Consider the following 14,108-nt stretch of genomic DNA (forward strand, 5'->3'; position numbering starts at 1 on the left):
ACTGTAATTGTACTTTTTTTCAGTTTGTTTAATCTATACCACTTTCCCCATCACTTCCTAGATTACTTTGAATCATATCCAATGAATCATCACTTTAACTGAAGATATTCAGTAGGTATCCCTAAATAGCATGCACTCTTAAAAAACACATCACTATAAATCTAAAAATTAACACTAATTTTTTGTCTTCAAGTATTAACTTTCCACATTTCTTTATATTTTTAAGTATTTTAAAAATTATGGTAAAATATACATAAAATAAAATTTACCATTTTAAACATTTTAAAATGTACAGTTCAGTGGCATTAAGTAGATTTATATTGTTTTACAACAATTACCATCATTATTCTCTGAAACTTTTTCATCAAATACCTATTTTTAAAAATTGTTTATTTGAATCATTACTCAAACAATTTTTATATATTGTGACTTGGGAAAATGACTCAAATGTTGTTTAATATTTCAAGTTCCCATATATCTCTTTTTTTTCTTGAAATATTTTATTGAAGAAAACAGTTCATAAATCTTGTAGAGAATCATATTCTCATATCATATTCATACATGGATGATTGTAGACACAAAGTAGTTTCTTATGACTTGGTAGTTAGATTTAAAGTTTTTACAGTGCTCACATTTAATTATTTTTGACAGGACTGCTTCATATAAAATTCTATGTACTTCCATTCAGGAGTGTGATGGTTAATTCTATGTCAACATGACTGGGCCACAAAGTAACCAGATATTTCATAAAACATTAATCTGGGTGTGCCTGTGAGGGTATTTGTGGATGAGATCATGGTAGACTAAGTAAAGGGGATTGTCCTCCCCAGTGTGAGTGAGCCTTATCTAATCAGTTAAAACCTGAGTAGAATAAAAAGGCTGACCCTTCCATGAGTAAGAGAGAATTCCTCTTGTCTGACTGATTGAGCAGGAATATTGATCTTTTTCTGTCTTCAGATTGGAACTGAAACATCAACTTTTTTGTATTCCAAGCTTGCTGGATTTCAGATTGGAACTTATACCATTGGCTCTCCTCATTCTTGGACCTTTGGACTCAGACTAGAACTAAACCATCAGCTCTTTCCCGAGGTCTTGGAACTTCTCAACTTAGTCAACATAGTCATGTGAACTAATTCCTTGTAATAAATCTTTGTTGATATATATATCATGTTGATTCTGTTTTTCCAGAGAATCCTGACTGACGCCAGAGATACATATGTCTGGTTGCCAGACTGACGCCAGAGATACATATGTCTGGTTGCCTTTGCTTTTGTGACATTACCACTAATGATAATTATTAGATCTCTTAATTAAGGATTGCAAAATAGAGATATTCTAATTCTTATTTGATTACTTATTTATGTAATATTTCTATAATTAGAAACTTTCACTGACCAAAAATTTATTTATCCTTATGTTCTGAACTATCAGAATAACAAATAAATGAAGAGCAAAGGAAACAATCAACAAAAAATAAAGGCAACTTACAAAAATGTGAGAAAATCTTTGCAAACCACATATCTGATAAGAGATTCACATCCAAAATATATAAAGAACTAATACAACTCAGTGGCAAAAAAGAAGACATTTTTTCCAAGTAAGACATACAAATGGATAACAGGTGCATGAAAGGGTGCTCAGCATCATTCATAATCAGGGAAATGCAAATCGAACCCAAAATGAGATATCTTCTTAAAGATAGATATAAAGATGATGTTAGAATGGCTATCATCAAAAAGAAAAGAGATAACATTACGTATCACATTACATATATTTGTACAACATGGATGGACCATGAGGGCATTGCTCTAAGTGAAATAAGCCAGGCAGATAAAGACAAAACAGTTACGGTATCACTTATATGTAGTATTTTTTAAAAAGATGAACTCATAGAAACAGAGTAGAAAAGTGGTTGACAAGAACTGAGGGGTGAGAGAAATAGAAGTTAGGAAAAGGATACAAACTTTCAGTGATAAGAAAAAGGCACATATAAGAAGTTTAGCTTCCATTACCCTTTACTTTTTTTTGCTTCCCCGGAAAGATTATTTAAACATATTTATCATTTATTTTTCTATTTTTAAAATATAACATTGCGTAGCATACTACACATTCCATCTTGTTTTTTTCACTGCAGTACATTGTGAAGAATACTGCATAATATTATAAAAATGTATAACTCATCTGGAAAATATCTTCATAGAAAGGTTTTTGAGGAAGTAATATACTTGAAATTGGTCTTTAGAACTGACAACTGTGTGTGGAAAAAAATGGAAGAGTCAAAGTCTAAGTATGTGGAGGTCAGTTAGAAAGGTACTAGATTTGTCTAGATGAAAAGATGAAAAACTTGAAATGGGTAGAGATGGCTAGAAATGAAGAGGCACAAAGTTAGAGTAGATGGTTTTGGAAACTTATCAGATGTGGGTAGTAAAAAAGAGACATTACCTAACATAATTTCAAGTTTGCAAAAGAGGGTGACTCAGAGAATTATGGTGACATGAAAATGAGTGAGAAATGCATAAAACAGTACTTACTGAAATTAGAATATTATACATTGAACATTCAATTTTGAATCTATTTTGTTTTGTGATTACACCTGCCATATTGTCTAATGGTTTGTGAAAATGAAAGATAATACTGGAGAAAAGTCAGACCTAGAGACATACAAATTCATTTTATTTACATAAAGGAAGAGATCAATACAAGAGATTGAAGAGAATGCCAATGAAAATAGTTCAGAGCATGGAGTAGACATAAAAAATTGAGAAAGAAATGAACAACAAAGTATCATAGAATCAAATAAGGCAAAAGAAGGAAGCAAGTATTAGACTGAAATATATTTCGATCAATGTTTGAATGTAATGTACAATAAATTAATTTTTAAATAATTTTTAGTCTATAGAAGTCAAGTGGCCATTTGGTATCAGTCGTGTTTGTATCCATTTGGAAGAAATATTCAGAAAATCATGTTGTAGTTATATTGTACTTATTTATGTGAACATAGAGCATTTACTTGTCAAATGAGATTTATCTCCTTTGTAGTCATTTAAGGAACTTAAAATCCACGATGCTATAGAACATATTTTACAAGGAAAGTTCTCACTTTATTTTTGTTTCTACATGAGTCTTGTATGGAGGACAAACTGTTCCTACCCACATATGGAAAACTTGGTAATATATATCATAATAATTGGAAAAAGTCAAAATGAAACAGAAGGAATATGACACAAAAACTTTTTTACCTATGTTTCACAGGGAGTGTAAAGTTGTAGCTGAGAAAATTAGAAGTTTGTTACCTAGACATAAAATGCACAATGACTAAAAAGTACCTTTTAGAGTATAAATGCTGCATAGAAATTTGCAGTTAAATATATTACTAGTTTTCTTCCTAAATTTAATTCCAGAACTATAGTTCCTTGCAAATATGTATAACATGTTTAGATTAAGGTACAATTGTATTAGAAATATGTTCTGATTATTTTACTTAATACCTTAAAAACTTTGTTTTTATGCTAACATATTTATGATGATTCCATGGCATCAATAAAATAATAATGCCTTATCATGATTTAAATATAATGTAACTATATCCAAGACATTACATAAATTTCTGTGACTATATTTGTCTTATAGAATATAAGGCTAAAAATTACTCAGCTTTCTAATTAACGTGAATGTTCTCTGGAGCCTTGAGAATATTTTCCCAAATGATTTTTGCATATACAGATACTTGCTCTATAATTATGAGGTTTGTTTCAATGAATGGTACCTTTTTAAATTTGAAGTGCTGCTATAAAGCATGAAAAATACAGATCACAAAACTATTTGTTTATAAAAAGAAAATGGTATTATAAAAAAAGATTTGAAACAACTATATATTTCGTATTAATTTCATCTGTTGTATTTAAGTATCCACTTACTAATTCAAAAATTTCAGTGTATACTAAAGTTGTTAAGTGAAAAATATACAGTATCCTTTCTTAATGAAGGAAAAATAAATGGTTGGTGAGGCTTAAAAACAATGTAGAAAAATAAAGCAGAAGGAGTAGCTTGAATAGCCAAAAAGTCTCTGGGCTGATATCCAGTATGAGACTTGAATAAACCAGTCTCTGGCAGAGCATCGTTATGTTGTTTGCATAATATTCATTGCATTGAAGCTGAACCTCTAGATGCAGGAGTAAATTTTTCTTATACATCTGCTGCAATGCACTGATGTTGAATAAGTTTTAATTTCTAAAAGTCATATAAATGTCTCTAGGTTAGAAGTAAACTGCTTGTCAGAAACAAAAAACACACATGAATATTACCTAGACTCAGTACAAAATATAATATTTTTGACGGATTTTTAAACTGTGTCCACAAAATGCCTAATAAAATAGGTGTCCCCAAATCAGACCATAATAGAATAAAAATATGCAAGGTATTTGTCAACAATTAATGAGCTATATAATTATAAATAAGGTTAAAGAATAATGTTCTGCATACAAAAGTACTTATGACCCATAATGAGTAGAAGACTGGTATGAATTAAAACAGGTGAAAAACAATATAAAGAATAATAGAGTATTTCAATGTTAGTCATAAATTAAGAATTTGTTCTGCTTTCATTGTTGTATTATTACATTGTGAGCCTCATATGCTATAAATGGGGCTTCGCATGCAATTACAGGATAAAAAAGATTTTTGGTCTTATAATGAAACTATTTGACAAATATCCATCAACTCTAATTCTTCAGTAAATTATTTTATCTGCTTCAATAGAAAACACACAAAAATATTTTAAGTTTGGAGCATTTTCCCAAAATTATGTATTGTGGATCTCCTAAGTTTGGAGCATTTTCCCCAAATTATGTATTGTGGATCTCCTGCCCCACTGATGAATTAAGGTCAAATAACTTTGATATACTGCCTACAGTAGCCCCCATTTAGAAATTTGCAATGTATTATATTTGCATTTGAAAGGTCAGAGAATCTATGTTAAAAATCCTGTTCATTTTTTAAACATTGTGTTTAAATAGAATATAAACACTTACAGAACCTCCATAAATGTTTCAAGAACTAGTTCTTTGACTATAATTTGGAAAATATGGAGGTAGAAATTACCCATGTTTTAATTATCTTCTTAACCTGTAATGCCAAAACTATATTAAGTTTTTGGCTAATTCTAGCTAAGGCTTTCCTGTACTTCAGAATGAAGTATCTATCTATCTATCTCCCTTTCCAAAAACTTGTGTTCTTTCTGACTCTATCATTTCTAGTCTTCTGATTATCTTTTCTAGATCTTTTTCTGTAGGCACTGAGTGCAACTGGCAAATTATTAATATTTTATGCAATTTGTTCTAGAGACTGTCCTCTCAAATGTATATATCTAGTTCCAGGAAACTCTTCTCTCAACTATTCAGTTTAAAATATTGTATGCTACATAACCTTATGCAAATATTTTATATTCTAATTTTATTATAATTACTTTATTAATATTATAAATTTTCAAAACACTAAGACATCTTTTGCTTTTTGATCTTGCTTTCCTGATTTGTGTACTGAACAAATATCCAAAAAGCACTTAAAGCATTTTAGGAAAAAGGTACATTATAAATAATAATTTGTGAAATAAAACTTCATTTGTAGACTGTCAAGAAACACATCTATAATTTATAATGTATTTATAAAAGACATATTATCCATTGAATTCATCTACTGATATTTACTAGAGTATACTTCAACAAATGAGAAAAAAATTCTCATGACCAGCACATCTTAAAAGTGAAGACAATCGAAACATGACGGTGGAAAAAGTTCTGATACAAATGAACAAAAGGAAAGAGAATATAGAAAGACTCAGAAGTATAAATTTCATTTAAAATCGTGGCATTTTCAAGATATCAAAAAGTAGATTTCACTTTACAGTGCTTAACACAATTATTGGTAATTTTAAATTCAACGATTTTGGTTATCTTCTAACATATTTTTAATATTTCCTAAATTATAACAATTTTTAAATATATGCACCCACAGCTTTTGGGGAAAAAATAAACTTATGCTAGTAGAAAGATCCAGTTTGAAGGAACTTTCCCTTTAAATATTTCTTTGTAGATGTGTATTTTTCCTTTTCTTTTAAAACTCCCTGTGGTAAAAATTTTACATGCTTCAGCTACCAACACAGTTACTGAAAAAGATGTGTAAAACATTTATCCTCAGTGCATCATGGATGGAACATTGATCTTAAAGTCTCTGAGGAAAACATATAATGGGGTTCCTGTAATTTAATTGGTTCTAAAGTTGATATCAGAATGTATAATCCACTTTTTAAATAAATGCCATGGGAATTTGAGTTTTAAAAGAAACTTATTTTATATTTTAAAAATTTATCCTACTGAACAACGTATTTTTTTTTCTCTCTCTTAGATTCTGCTGCTTTCCATGGAAGTAGTAAACTGTGTAAAATTAAACTATACAGTTGTCCCTCAGTATCTGCAGGGGATTGGTTCCAGGACCTCCCACAGGTACCAAAAACCACTGAAGCTCAAGTCTTTTATATAAAATGGCATAGTATTTGCATATAACCTTCACATATTCTCCCATATACTTTAAATCATCTTGTATTGTTTTTTGGAACTTTTTGAAATAAATTTTTTTTTCTTGCTTTTATCAATGGCTGGTTAAATCTGCAGATGCAGAACCCGCAGATACAGAAGACTGCCTTTATAATATTAAACTATATTTTACATATAGTTTGTATACTTTTTGTTTTCAATACTTAGGACAATTTACAATGAATTATCAGATTTTCTCTAAAAAATAAATGGTACTTGAATGCAAAAAATTAAAATTCAAAGAATTTGTCACATAAATTTTGGAGAATAAATAACATATATTTGATAAAACTCTAAACAGAAATATTAAAAATATTGTGATCTTCTGTTTATAAAACCAAATGCATGTAATAAAGTTGGCCAGAAAAATCAGGCACTAGCATAAGAAATGTCTCTTAATAATTTCTGCACTGATACCAGCAATGTGCCACAAACAGAACTTTGTACCTCTGATATTACTAAGAATTTTCGAAAGAAAAGACCAATTCCTTATGAACTAAGATAATTAATGATAAACAGAGCAGCTATGGATGAAGTTCACCCTTGTTTTTTGTTTTTCAATTAGAAATGTTATTCCAAAAGAAATAACTATGATTTTTAATAATTTATCATTTGAAAGATGTATAACAAAAGTAAAATTTAGAAATACCAAACTTTTTAGAAGAAATACTTAATTATCAAAATATATTATTTTTACTTATTATACTTAATTATCAAAATAATTTATTTGAAATTATGTAACCATACATATATGGAATTCTTAGTTATTCAAGAAAGATTATAACTGACATTTTTTACAGTCCACTAGATTCTTACTGACTCAGCTTCAGGAAACATCATTCATATTTCTAGTATATATATATATATATATATATACTCACTAACCCAAAATAACTCACTATGCAGTGGGAGAGACAGTTTATTCAATGTGACACATGAAGACCTGTGGAATGAATGAAACATTATAAGGACATTTGGATTGTAGAAAATAATGGACTGGTTGGAAACCAGAAAAGATGCTATGATTTTGTAAAATAATAGAAAGTTTTCTGACCTTAAAGTAGAATTTCTTTTATAGAAAAAGAATTGAGCCTACAGGACATATCTTGTCCTTTAATGAATAATGACCATAAAGACCTTAACAGTCCCTTCAGCTTGACCAAACTTTAGACAGGCTTCTTCCTGACTCTAGGACCCTGATCCTACTTTTCCTAAATCCTTACTTTAGAAAACTTGCGATTGCAAGTTCTTTCTCTGCCCTTAGGTGATTTAACTCTTTTTAAAAGCTTCTTACCAGTTTTATAACCCAGAACTGTCTTTGTCAAGGATCCTAGAGCCATCCCTTTTAAAAGTAATCCTCAAGGGGGCTTCCCTGGTGGCGCAGTGGTCGAGAATCCGCCTGCCGATGCAGGGGACACGGGTTCGTGCCCTGGTCCGGGAAAATCTCACATGCCGCGGAGAGGCTGGGCCCGTGAGCCGTGGCCGTGGCTGCTGAGCCTGCGCGTCCGGAGCCTGTGCTCCGCAACGGGAAAGGCCACAACGGTGAGAGGCCCGCACACAGCAAAAAAAAACAAAAAACAAAAAACAAAAAAAAAACCAAAAAGTAATCCTCAAGGGAAGTAGTGCCCTATCTTTCAGTCTCTGCGGAAGAATAGGAACCTAACTTCAGAGGATGTCTCACTCTAAACTGTAAAACTACCGCCTTCTTCAGGTAACTATCATGAAAATATGAGACAGTTTTTTTTTTGCGGTACGCGGGCCTCTCACTGTTGTGGCCTCTCCCGTTGCGGAGCACAGGCTCTGAACGCGCAGGCTCAGCGGCCATGGCTCACGGGCCTAGCCGCTCCGCGGCATGTGGGATCTTCCCAGACTGGGGCACGAACCCGTGTCCCCTGCATCGGCAGGCGGACTCTCAACCACTGTGCCACCAGGGAAGCCCGAGACAGTTTATTTTTATTGTGGGTAAAGACAATTAGCAAACACAGGTGGCCTATGATCCCTCCACCACAGCTCTTAACCCTCTCCCACCCTTTGTTTCAGTGGAGCTGAATTTCCACAACTGGCTTATGCTCTCTTCCCTATTGCTGGCAATATTTAAATAAAATCAACTTCTGTTACCTTGCGTGGCACAATGTTTTCTTTAGCAATAGGATTAGCTAATAAAGTGCCAAGTAACTTTTCTTTATACATCATTTTAAACTATAAAGATGTCCATAGCTTGAACAAGTTATGTCCTAGCAAAGCAGAAGTTAAAAGCATGAATATACATCTTGGTAAAACTGTGCCATTAAAATTAATAATGGAGGAGAGATGTACAAAGGAAGATAAAAATATATTTTTAGACAAAGGCGATGACTATAACCACTCATGCTTTTCTACTTATGCATTTGTCTATTCAACAAATAGCTGTGTATACACAAAGATATAAAGTCCTTTGCACACCTGAAGTCACTTTTCCATTTAATATACAATCATACACAATAAGACACATTTAAATAATACTTTAAATCAGCAGATAAGTGAATAATACAGGTCACAACATTTGAAAGTTTCAGCACATGGCATTAGAATTTGGAAAAAAGATTTGTGAGAAAGTAGAAATTACTTGGGTCTTGAACTCTGAGAAGAAATTAGAAAAGTGGATAAAAGGGGAAAGTATATTCAAGAATACAAATTAAAATTTTTTGAATCGAGGCTGACCACAGTGTATTTTATGGACTACCCAGAAGGAGGAAAGGGAATGAGGAGAGATTTTGGGAGTCTTTAAAGAAAGTGGGTTTAGTCACATATAGCAAAATATAAAAATATGTCTCCATAGGTAGACTTAAGGTATGGAATCAGATTAGTTGTAGTGAGAGTGCTGGACTCTGTGATTGGGAAGGATAAGAGAGGGTAGAGTGTAGTGAAGTGCATTATATTTCAACTTCTGCAAACATTACAGCATGCTCACTACCAAAAGTTTAGTTTACAAATGTTACCATACAGTTGGCTTCATTTACGCATTTCACCTCCCCACACCCCTCTTACCCTCTGGTAACCACTACTCTGTTCTCTGTATGTATGTTTTTGTTTGTTTATTTGTTTTAACATATTCCACAAATAAGTTAAATCCTACACTATTTGTCATTCTCTCTCTGATTTATTTAACTTAGCCTGATACCCTCAAGTTTTATCCATGTTGTCACAAATGAGAAGATTTCATCTTTTTTTTATGACTGAGAAGTATTTCATTATATACATACACCACATCTCCTTTATCCACTCATCTGTTCAATGCTGATGGGCACTGAGGTTGTTTCCATATCATGGCTCTTATAAATAATGCTGCAGTGAACTCGCGTGTGCACTTATCTTTTTAAATCATTGTTTTCATATTCTTGGAATGACCCCAGAGTAGAATACCTGGATAGTGTGGTAGTTCAATTTTTAATTTTTTGAGGAATTTTAATGTTGTTTTCCATGGTGGCTGCACCAATTTACATTCCCATCTACAATTTATGAACATTCCATTTTCTTCCTCTCTAGCACTTGCTATTCTTGCCTTTTTGTTAATAGCCACTCTAATGAGCATGAGGTAATATCTAATTATGGTTTTTGATTTGCATTTCTCTAATAATTAGTGATGTTGAAAATATTTTCTTGTGCCTGTTGATATCTATATGCCTTTAGGAAAATGTCTATTCAGCTCCACTGCCCATTTTTTAATGGGGTTGTTTGCTTTTTGTTGTTGTTTAATTGTATGAGTTCTTTATATATTTTGTATAGTAACTCCTTATCTGATATATGATAAATATATGATATTTATCTTCTCCCATTTGATAGGTTGTCTTTTTGTTTTGTTGATGGTTTCCTTTGCAGTACAGAAGCTTTTTAGTTTGATGTAGTCCCATTCATTAATTTTTGCTTCTGTTTCCCTTGCCAGAAAGATACTGCTAAGAAAGACAAAGAGCATATGTCAAAGAGCATACTCCCTATGTTTTCTTCTAGGAGTTTTATGGTTTCAGGTGTTACATCTAAGCCTTTAATTCATTTTGAGTTGATTTTTGTGTATGGTGTAAGATAGTGATCTAATTTCATTATTTGCATGTGGCTATCCAGTTTCCCCAGCACTTGTGCTAATTCTGGTTTTATTTGAGAATGGGCATTTTCCATCCTCCACTATCTCTGCCAGAGTTGTCATCTGATGGCCTCACCGTTGCTGCTTGTGCCTCTCAGTCATTGGTGCCTTGCTGCTGCTGGTTTTACTAGTGTCACCACCTTGGGTATTGGAAGGGTGGTCACCTCCCTTCTGTCTAGGGTCTCCTGGGTCTCAGGCTCCACCGCTGCAGGGGGAAAGAGAGGGTGGTAAGGGAGCCAGGTCACATGAGCGTCTGCCATGTCTGGGGTTGTCAGATTTGCAGGTGCCACTGCTGCGGGCAGAGGGCCCAGAGTTGTGGGTGCCTCCATGGCTGGAGGGATGTGGTCTCAGGCCCCACTTGCACTGTTGCCTGGTTCTCTGTGGGCATGGGTGCCCCTGTGGCCAGGAGGATGGAGTCATATGCACCACTTCGCCTGATGCTACCTGGTTCTCTGGGGCTGTGCCCTCAGCCGCTGAAGCTGGGTGGCTGGGACTTCAGGCACCGCCTCCACTTTCCCCTAGTTCTACCTCCTCTGTGTGTTCTAGCCACCCCTGCCTACACCTTTGGGTGCACATATGTGTGCAATTCTCTCAGATCCTGGTGTGTTTGGCGAATCTTTGTTGAATTATAGATGTTTTACTGGTTGTAGATTGAAGAGGAGAGAAAAAGGGAGTGTCATTTGCCGTCATGATGCTGAGGTCACCCTTAGATTTCTTTTTGTATGGGAAAATCAACCCTTTATTTGTTATATATAATGTAAACATTTCACCCAATTAGTCATTTTCTTTGAACTTTGCCTCTTTTAGTTTTTTGTTTTGGTCATGCAGAAGTTTCTGTTTTATTTTTATATGGCATAAAAAATAAAACTGCAATAAAAATCACACCTAGATTTTGAGCCAGAACTTTAAAGCTTTCCCAGCATTCAAGATATAAAGAAATATATCCAGGGTTTTGTCTATAATTTCAAGTATATTTTAACATTCAGATCTTTGATCAAATTTATTTCATTTAGCAGTGTAAGCAGTTATATTTTGATTAAATTGTCAAAATGGCTCTATAGTTTGTCTGAAACTTTTAGTAAAAAGATTTTTCCCAGTGATTTGAAATGCCACCTCTATTGTACAGTAAAGGTCCATGTACTTTTATTTGATGTTTTATTCTGTTCTAAATATATAACATTACACAGGTCAGCATGATAATGTTTTAATTGTAAAGACTTTACAGTATGTTATTCTAGTTCCCCATATTTAATTATATTTTCACAGTTATTATTGAATGTGTATGTTTTCCATATGAGCTTTAGGATAAATTTGTCTAGCTCCAGAAAAAGAAATAGTTGGTGTTTTTATTGGTGGTGTTGTTGTAATCATTATTATTTCAATACTACTGAGCCAATGTAAAAATTTATCTGGATCAAAATTCTTTTGGGTTGTGTTTGATTATTTTGTGAGTGGAGCTACTCAAATTTAGGATATAAGTAATGTAATAAGTCCTCCACTATTTTAGTGTTGTGGTACCGTAATTCATAATATTTCCCGATCTCTGTAATATAACCCATTTCTTCCCCCTACCATATTATCTTAAGAGATGGAAAACAAAATATGAATTGAGACTAAATTGGGTTACAAATCAAGAACTTTTCAAGAAACAAGAACTGTATTTCTATTTCAGTTAGTACAACATTAAAAAGCTACTTTGTTGAAACAATTTTTTTTAGTATTCTGAAATATCAATAATAATGTACCCTAAGAAATCTGAAGAGTATAATATGATTTTTAATATAAAAGTACTTGGGGAAAAACATAAAATATTATAAAAATGTTAAGTATTATTACTATTCTGAATTCTTCAAACACTATGTACACTATGTCCTCCTAATTTATTAATGAAATGATACATTATTGAAATGATTTCATTTTTAATAATGCCTCACAAAGTCATTAGATGATTATTCAAACTATCGGGCACAACTAGTTGCAGTTGAGTGACCAAGCAGGATTCTGACTCCATTTTTTTTTTTTTTTTTTTTTTTTTTTTTTTTTTCTGTCGCGGCCTCTCCCATTTGCGGAGCACAGGCTCCGGACGCGCAGGCTCAGCGGCCATGGCTCACGGGCCCAGCCGCTCCGCGGCATGTGGGATCCTCCCGAAACGGGGCACGAACCCGCGTCTCCTGCATCGGCAGGCGGACTCTCAAGCACTGCGCCACCAGGGAAGCCCCTGACTCCATTTTTTGATGTTTACCTGCTAACAGCTTTTAAGCATCCCCTATTCCCTGTGCCCACATCTGGGCAAGCTAATAAGAAATCCTCAGTGCTCTGTCTTTTGATACCCGCAGGAAATTCAAACCACACAAGCTCCCACCTCACCCCTGTCCCACCCTAACCACAGTAAAAACTCCTGAGCCAGTCTCCTTTCTTGGCTTTCTCGAGACATTTAAGACCTCCCTGAGAGCCCTGCCCTGGGAGCAGTCATCAGTCTCCACATCTGAACCAAATTTTAGTGGAAGTGCCCCCTGCTTTTTTCAGGGTGACTTTAACAGGGCTTGACTCAGGCAGGACCTAATTTATTGAGGAAGACAACCCAAGAGCTATATGTTTGGTAAATAACCAGAAAATCGATTTTCCTCTTTAATTATCTGCGTCTCATATAATGTTTAAAAAGTAATTTACACAATACTTAATATCATTTTTAATATATTGCATGGAAGTAAATAGGTTCCAATAAAGTAAGCTAAGAATTAAAAAAACTGTACAGTTTAGAAAACATGAAGATGTATTTTCTACTAATTTTGAATATATAAGATATTAAAATATTTATGCATACATAAATACCTTAATTTATTTAAATAACTTTAAACTAATGTTAAAGTACTTAAAACAATACACATCTAATAGTCAACCTTTCATTAACAATGATTTCCTTCACATACTATTATGTGTTTTTGTCTTCATAATGCAAAAAAAGTAATGACTATTTCTATGATATGTATCTCTGGCTGCAAGAAAATTTACTGAATATAATGGCTTCCTTTTTTATGGAAATATTCCTTTCTGAGGTTTATGGAATGGTAATAACAATTACTGGGTATGATGTTCTTTTATAAAACTTTCAGTGTCTTTGAAAAAGCCAACATTTTTATCTGTTTAAGTAGTGAAATAATAGTATCCCTTTACATTAAAAAAAACCCTGTAAATTGCTGTTCTCAGAATAATTTTGGAGTTTTGTGCAGATAGAATATGTCTTTATGTATTAAAAATTTCTTCTTATGAAAATGTTAGTTGCAGCACATACTAGATGACAAGGTTTGGAATCATAAAAAATCCAAGTTAAGTGATAAGTATCTAGAAAGATTTAAGTACTCTAGAGGAAAGCATTTTTTTTTTTTTTTTTTTTTTTTTTT

This window comes from Lipotes vexillifer, unplaced genomic scaffold (genome assembly GCF_000442215.2).
Source record: "Lipotes vexillifer unplaced genomic scaffold, Lipotes_vexillifer_v1.1 scaffold190, whole genome shotgun sequence".
Lineage (NCBI taxonomy): Eukaryota > Metazoa > Chordata > Mammalia > Artiodactyla > Lipotidae > Lipotes > Lipotes vexillifer.